Source organism: Haemaphysalis longicornis, unplaced genomic scaffold, assembly GCF_048455015.1.
Source record: "Haemaphysalis longicornis isolate Haplotype H1 unplaced genomic scaffold, Haemaphysalis longicornis Haplotype H1 scaffold_4, whole genome shotgun sequence".
Lineage (NCBI taxonomy): Eukaryota > Metazoa > Arthropoda > Arachnida > Ixodida > Ixodidae > Haemaphysalis > Haemaphysalis longicornis.
In genome coordinates this window covers 179,703,112-179,710,562 of record NW_027526361.1, presented here as the reverse complement: position 1 = coordinate 179,710,562, position 7,451 = coordinate 179,703,112, and the positions used below count along the sequence as shown (strand labels likewise).

The following is a 7,451-nucleotide window of genomic DNA, read 5'->3' as shown; positions in this document are numbered from 1 at the left end:
CTTCTCTATTCACGTTTTATTGCTCTCGTGATGGAAATATCGATTTCTAGCGAATTCGTACCTATTTTTGTGAACGTTTGCGCGTTTCTTACGCCACGTAATTTTATCCGCTATAACCGGAAGCGTAACCGATCAAAGTAGGGGCTTCACGATTTACTCCTTGTTACAAATTACATTTTTTATGGTAAAAGAGAATGTTTGGCAGTAGAAGCTTTTCAGATGTTATGCAGAAAAGTGAACAGGGCACCGAGTTGTTTTACATCTCTCACAGCATACACGTTACTTCAGCGAGGTGTTTTACAGAGGCTTCTTAACTGTTTTTGACGCACATCATGTTTTTACTTCCATCTATTTTGCATAGTTCGAGCTACTTTTTTCATGTTATTCAATCGACTTGGCGCTGATGTGACTGTGAAATAACGTCTAGAGAGTGAAGGCAGGAGGTCGTCGTTTGTAGAAAGCAAATATATTCACACTATTTACAGAGAACCGTTCAATGCACAGCCATCTTGTCGCCTCGCCTAGTCGCCTTCATCGTCTTCATCTATGCGTGTGCTGAGCTCGGTGCGAGCTTCATCTTCGTCTTCATCGAAAGTTTCTACATCTCCCCGCCCCACAAGAGTTCGTATGAGCGGTGGTGGTGTCCAATCAGTTTGCCATTCGTATCCATCAGGTGTCCGATTTCTATCCTTTTCTTTCTTATCTTTGGCCTTCTCTTTCTTCTCGACTTCGCCTTTCTTCGGACTACCAGCTTATGTCTTTTCGTGATGATCACGCCAGGCGATGAACTGCAAGCGTATTTTCCTGCATAGTTTCTTGGGCCCGCTAACTTCGCAGATAATTTCATCGACGTCTTGTGTTAGCGCCTGACACGATGACCTCCGGGGGTTTTTGATTTCTGAGTACCTTTAGTGGTGTGGTTAATCGTTGACGTCATCATGATCGCCTCAGCGTCCTTCTTTGATCTCTTTCCTGGAGATGTGCACCTTTCCGCTGTAGCCCTCAGACCGATGCGAAGGTGCTTGATAGCCGTTGGGTGGTCCGAGTTTTTATGAAGAGTACGCTTACGCAGTTCGTATCTCGTAGCCCTGCCATGGTGGTGGCCTGGCTGCTGTTGCACTTCGGCTGTCGTGGTCGTCTTTCTTATTTTGTACGCACTCCTGTTGCAGTTACGCACCTCCAGAACATCGGTCCACTCTTCCTGCAGTGAAGGCTCTATACATTCCTGTACAGAGTTCCTCACTCTACTGCGGGGTTGTTCATCACCTTGAGTTACGTATTCTCTCTTGTGGTAGCAGTTCTGTACACAACGATCTGGACATGTCATGGCTGTATACGAAGAGAAGGGTTCAGGCACTTCAGTCGTATAGACTCCGACGGTGTCACCTTCTGAAGCTAGCTCCTCGTCCAGGGCGCATTCTTCTGTTTCTGGTGTGGCCAAAGTAGATTGTGAGAATGCTTTATATCCTGCGTCCTGTTCTTGGTGTGGCGTTTCCAACATCATGGCGTTTTCCGTTCTGAGCGATAGATGCCCAGTTGCCCGGCGTACCTCCAGGGCCGTCTCAGCCGAGTGGTCACATATAGAGGCACACGGTGTCGTTGGATCTGGCGGAACAATCACGGTTGAAAATCGTTGAGGTCGATGACCGATTACCGAAACGCCTGTCGATATTGTTGAAGTAGTTTGTTCGCGGTAGCCCTGTGTCTCCTCTCCATGTCGTTTACTCTGGCTCGAACTAGTCGACCCACCTTCTGGTTGGGGTTGCTGTTTCTCTTCTCTCGTGACAACTAGCTTCGGTAATGCGTTGTCGTTTCGTTTGTAAAGCCTTCGTTCTAGTGATAGGGCGATTCGGTACGCTTATTTGGCCGACTCTAAAGCGTCGTAATGCTGGCCGTCAAACCCGGCTCCACCAACAAGGGCTTCCAGCTTCTGTCTGATTCCAGCAAGTCGGTCTGCGCTGTGCTGGAGCCTGGCCAAAGAAACAGCGGTGTCGACATCCCTCGCTTCGTTTAGAGTGGGCGTTACTTCGGTGATAAGCTGCTCGTTAAATTCAAGAAGGCTTTTCTGTGCTTTCCTTAGGCGGTTCGTCTGCCTCGACACCTCCTACTTGCTTCGCGGTGAGCAATGCGGTCGAAGAGTTGATTTCCGCTCCATGGCTCACCTCGTCGTGTCCTTTGACGTCCCGAGTTTCGGCACCATGTGGAAAACGTCCAGGGAGGCAAGGGAGCAGGCCGTCATCGATCGAAAAAGCAAATATATTCACACTATTTACAGAGAACCGTTCAATGCACAGCCATCTTGTCGCCTCGCCTAGTCGTCTTCATCGTCTTCATCTATGCGTGTGCTGAGCTCGGTGCGAGCTCATCTTCGTCTTCATCGAAAGTTTCTATAGTGACAATAATATTGTACGACCAGTGCGCTACCAACAGGTTAGCTTCATTACCCGCCTTATTTATACGCCCCAGACGAAACCATCAACAGTACTCACGTGCGCTGTAAACACCAACCGTCACGACTGCATTGCAGCATTAAATAAGTGTTAGGTTGCAGGTACCTTACACTCGAAGCCTCTTCATATTTCACAATGACTTCCAAATGGTACGGATTGCCGAAGCAACATGATTTCGCAGCAAACAAAACTAGGAACTTCTGCTGTCACATTGAAAGGGCAGCTCGACGTGCGCTCTTCCTTCATTTAAAAATTTAAACGAAGAGCACAAAATCACAGGGAGGGGGCGGGGCAGAGAGAATTGGTTAAAGTAGTAGAAGAGTGCGTGCCGCGCATCACCTGATACCAATGGTTCGTGGGTAGAAAAAGTGCACGCCAGCCCCACAGAACCCTGATTCTAGGGAAGCTATGACGTGTGCCGTTCTGCTTGCTGAAGTATTTCGAGACGAAAGGTGGAGAGAAAGTGTTTATAAAATCAAAATTTTTACAAGGCGAAGTTTTGCCTCTCGACTGAGGGCACAGGTCTCGCCGGGGGAAAAGATGGTTTGAAAAAAAAACAGTGAAAGGGCAATGGAAATTAATATGACAACATGCTATAAAAGGCTAGGCACAGACTATATATATATATATATATATATTTATATATATATATATATATATATATATATATATAGTAAGGAAATGAGGGGCTCGTTGAGGAAATACAGAAAGATGGGTCAGCAGTCTACAACGCCAAAGGAGGCATAGGGGTGTGGTTAAGCTCTTTTCTTTTTCACTATGGTTGATGAAGTAAACATTTTTTTTAAATATACAGAAGAAAGAAAGAAGAAAAACACGCGCCCAGAGTGGGGACCGAACCCACGCCTTTCGATTACATGTCGAATGCCTTACCAATTCGGCTTACTTGCTTGCAATTCGACGATTGCTTGCTGCAATCGTCGAGCACCTTACTGTGGGATACGGCCCGTTCGTCACATGGTGTTTCGTCATAGGCCGGTTCGTAATTGGCCGTTTGGTTACATAGGATCATTCGTCATAGGCTGGTTCGTCATGGGCCGTTTGGTCACATAGGATCATTTGTCATAGGCCAGTTTGTCACTTAGGAAAGTTCGTCACAGGTGCACAAAATGAATGCCGACGTGTTTTTTTTCGGCTCGAAAGAGACAAGCAAGGAACAGGTTTAGCTAGTTTTTTTTGGTACTTTGGGCCGTACATCTAGCAAAGCTCAACAAAGAATGCAAGCCAGAGTGGGCAAGTAGGGTGACGTGTTCGGACAAGATTATAGATACGAGTTCAACAACCTAGACAGAAAAGTGAGACAGGGACGTAGCCCAACAAAGTTCTTGGAAGGCGCGCCAGGCGTCTGGTTCTAAGTGGTCCCGTGAAAGGGAAAGTGGTAGCACCGACCTTCTCGTTCTTTGAAATTTCACATGGGCCATTTCGTGTCACTTATTAGTGGTTTAATACAAGTGATGCAACTAATTATTTGATGGGCCTTTCTCCAGTAGCCATTTGCGCCTGCGCGGGGCGCCGGACGCCATTCTTGGCAGTAGCTCTCGGGGAAAATAAACAAACGAGCGCCCGCTCAGCTAGATGCTTGGGGAGCGGATATGCCTCCTACAGGGCTGCACGTTTTCATATCCTCCTTTCGGACAGTTCGAGTGAGTTCTTATGTGCACACAAAAAAGCCTTTCCAAGGAAAGGGGCAAAAATGACCACGCTGTGAGAACTTGGCTACCAGTGAGGGAGCAACGAAAATGAAAAAAAAAGTGAGGATAAAGGAGTGCTACGGCCACTGCAAATTAGTCACGCGAGCGTGCGCCTGCTACCGTGACATTCATGTGAAAGGCAAGGGGACGGGTGGGAGCGGTATCGACTGCAGGACCAGGATAGTTCGTGCAGAGGTTCCCCGAAAGCCAAACATTTTTGGGGGCGGGCCTTACTGCCAATTTAGGATCGCCGTGGCGGCCGCTAAGAGGACCGATACTGCGAAAAGGTGTGCAAAGTAGTTACATTCATGCCTCATCACCACTTACGTCTGAAAAAAAGCCACGTATTTCGTTTATGCATTCCTGTGACGAACTTTCCTAAGTGACAAACTGGCCTATGACAAATGATCCTATGTGACCAAACGGCTTAATACGAACCGGCCTATGACGAATGATCCAATGTGACCAAACGGCCTATTACGAACCGGCCTATCACGAAACGTCATGTGACGAACGGGCCTACAACCCCTTACTGTGCACTTTACGGACCACAAGGCACTTATTCTCGTCTGCAATAAAGACCGTACCTGAGCATACGTGGACTGCATGTGCATTGCATGGTGAGAATGGAAAATTACGCCCACCTTCCCTTCGCGTGAGAATCCCTGCTTAAGCGTAATCAATACGATAGAAAACGCCAATGGAACCCCCCATGAGATGTGTTGCCACACACCAGGGTTCCCGCGAGGGGAGGTGGGCGTAATTTTTCCTTTCTCTCCGGTTTGGCGACGTCGCCGCCTGCTTAGTGCAGGGGTCATTCCCCTGCCCTCTTTAACGGTCGTCGGTGTGGGGGGTGGGGGGGGGGGGCTTTCTCCTCTCTCTTTTGAAGGACGGGGGGGGGTCCCTTCTTGCCCTCGTCGGGGTGGGGGGGGGGGCGCTCTCGGCATTCGCATCTTTGAAAATAAAGTCTGGTCTTGAGTGGATCGGTTGCGTCGCTGCTCGCCCTGTTGTGGAACGCCAAACAGCAAAAGTTGCTGCATGGCCTCGGTAAGTTGTTGCCATGCCTCCTCAAGGCGCGACAGTCGATCTGGTTGTTCGTGTGTTCTTGCAGCAGCTAAGGGCGCGACGTTTGGAACTGAGTATTCCGTGACACGATTGTCAAGTTGCGCCAGTCGATCAAGGGACGTCTAATTTGAACCCGCGAGAACCACGCGCGCTGACTGGGGCAGCCGTTGCAGAAAAAACTTCACGAAGAAGTGGGAACTGGCCGTCCTGACTCGCGTGCACGCCGAGTAGTTACCGCATCCGGTGCAGCAGTTGGGAAGGTCGTTGGTTGCCCAACTCTTCCCGACATAAGAGCTGCTGAAGTCTGCTTTCTTCAAACGCCTCGACGCGGTTCAGCACCATCTTCTTGAGGGTGTCACATTTCCCTTGTTTGGGGAGTGAAACCAAAATGTCGTCGATAGCGTCGGCGATTTGTGGGGGCAGGGCTGCGACAACGTGAAGGTACTTCGTCGGCTGCTGAAGGAGGCGAGAAAGCAGACGTGGAGCTGGTTTGCAGTTTCAAGACAAGACTGTAGGCCTGTGTACATGGACGCGACGGGGCGGGGTGAGTTGAGTGGCGGATTCAGCTTACCTCGACGCGTCCAAGTTTATATGAACTCCCACGCACGCGTCGAGGTGAGCGGTGATCGCTACGACGCTTTGCGTAACGGCGAGCCGAAAACCTGTCTTCCGGTACCGGTTTTCGCACCTCCAAGCCTGCGCTCACGCCGCTGTGGGCTGCGGCTGTTTACGCAGTTGTCACTCCGCCATCCGCGATGGATATCTCAGCTCCCGTCTTGGTATTTTTCTCAGTTTGCACCAGCTGCACTTTATCGTTGTGTTGGTGTCTTAGCTAACACTGCACAATGCAATGGCAGCAGTGGTTCCGGTGAGGCACAACGCTCGCCGCAGGCGTATCCGCAGCCTGACGCCCCGTCCCCTGGTCACCCCTGGCTGGTCTCTCCCGGAATTCGCCGTGATTCATGGTTTGTAACGCCTTTCATTTCTATGCCTGATGCTGTGGAAATACCTTTGAAGCCCTAAACGTGGCTCATTTTTTGATAGTTGTGGCTTGTCGCTAAGACGAGTTAAGCGGTGCCCTGAATCTCCATGAAAAATTTAAGTGGAAAACAATAAATACTTTCTAAATGGAAATGACTAGAGACGCTTATCAATTGTTGAAAGAAAGCATACAGTTCCACCACAATTAAGGTGCACCGTGTTCCTCTTGCCTCGTACGCTCACCCTTTTTGGCTGCTCTGATTTATGTGGCTTGTGGACTGGACAGTGAGATCTTGACACGAGGGCTTTTTAATCTGAGGGCTTGTAATTTCAATTCGAATACAATATACAATTTTCGGTAAAATTTTTATTGGCTTACGTAAACATTTATACTGCCGCAAAATATTTTGCATTATGTTTACACCTCTATTTCTATTTTGGCTCATTTATACTTAAAAATAAACGTAATTTTCTATTGTTTATATTTCCTTGCAGGATTGGAGTGTACAGCACCACCGACCAAGCGGGCCGTGTGGATGCGAGAACGGTGCCAAGATTGGTAGCACCAAATTGTGGCTGCGAACTTCAGTGAAAATGACTGGCGGGAGAATTTTAGAATGTCGAGGCACAATTTCTGCCACCTGGTCGCTGCCGCGGCGCCATACATGTCTCCTTGTGAGAACTACGTGCGGGCCCCTGTTCCTCTCGACAAGAGGGTGGCTATGGCTCTCTACAAATTAGCAAGTTGTGGAGAATACCGCATTGTGGCAAACCAGTTTGGCGTTCACAAATCAACAGTAAAGAAGTTTTTTTATATGTTTTGCCAATCGGTGACAACGCGCCTGGCAAAAGAATATGTGAAGCTGCCGTCAGCATATGAAGCAAAAAAAATCGCTGAACGGTTTGAGGCAAAGTTCCACCTACCTCAACTTTTTGGAGCGATTGACGGTACTCAGATACCAATCACCGCAACAAAGACCGGCTACCGAGACTTCGTGAACCGAAAGTATTGGGCGTCGTACAACGTGCAAGCAGTTGAGGATGACGGAGGACTGTGAGTGCGTGTTCATTCTAAAATGGGGTATGGGTGCGGGGGGCTAGCACAGCACTGCTTGAGGCACAATCAAATCAAATCAAATCAAAGAGACAAGTTTATTTTTCGCCATATATACAACGAAAAAAAGGTGGTCGGAGAAAAAAGCTACACTTTCGCAGCTTGACGAAGCTCCATCCACCCGTACACAGC

At 48.6% G+C, this 7,451-nt stretch overlaps 1 pseudogene; it reads left to right on the top strand.

Moving 5' to 3' along the window:
• Window positions 1-1,885: 1,885 nt before the first annotated feature.
• Window positions 1,886-7,039, top strand: LOC144180120 (uncharacterized; annotated as a pseudogene).
• Window positions 7,040-7,451: the final 412 nt, after the last annotated feature.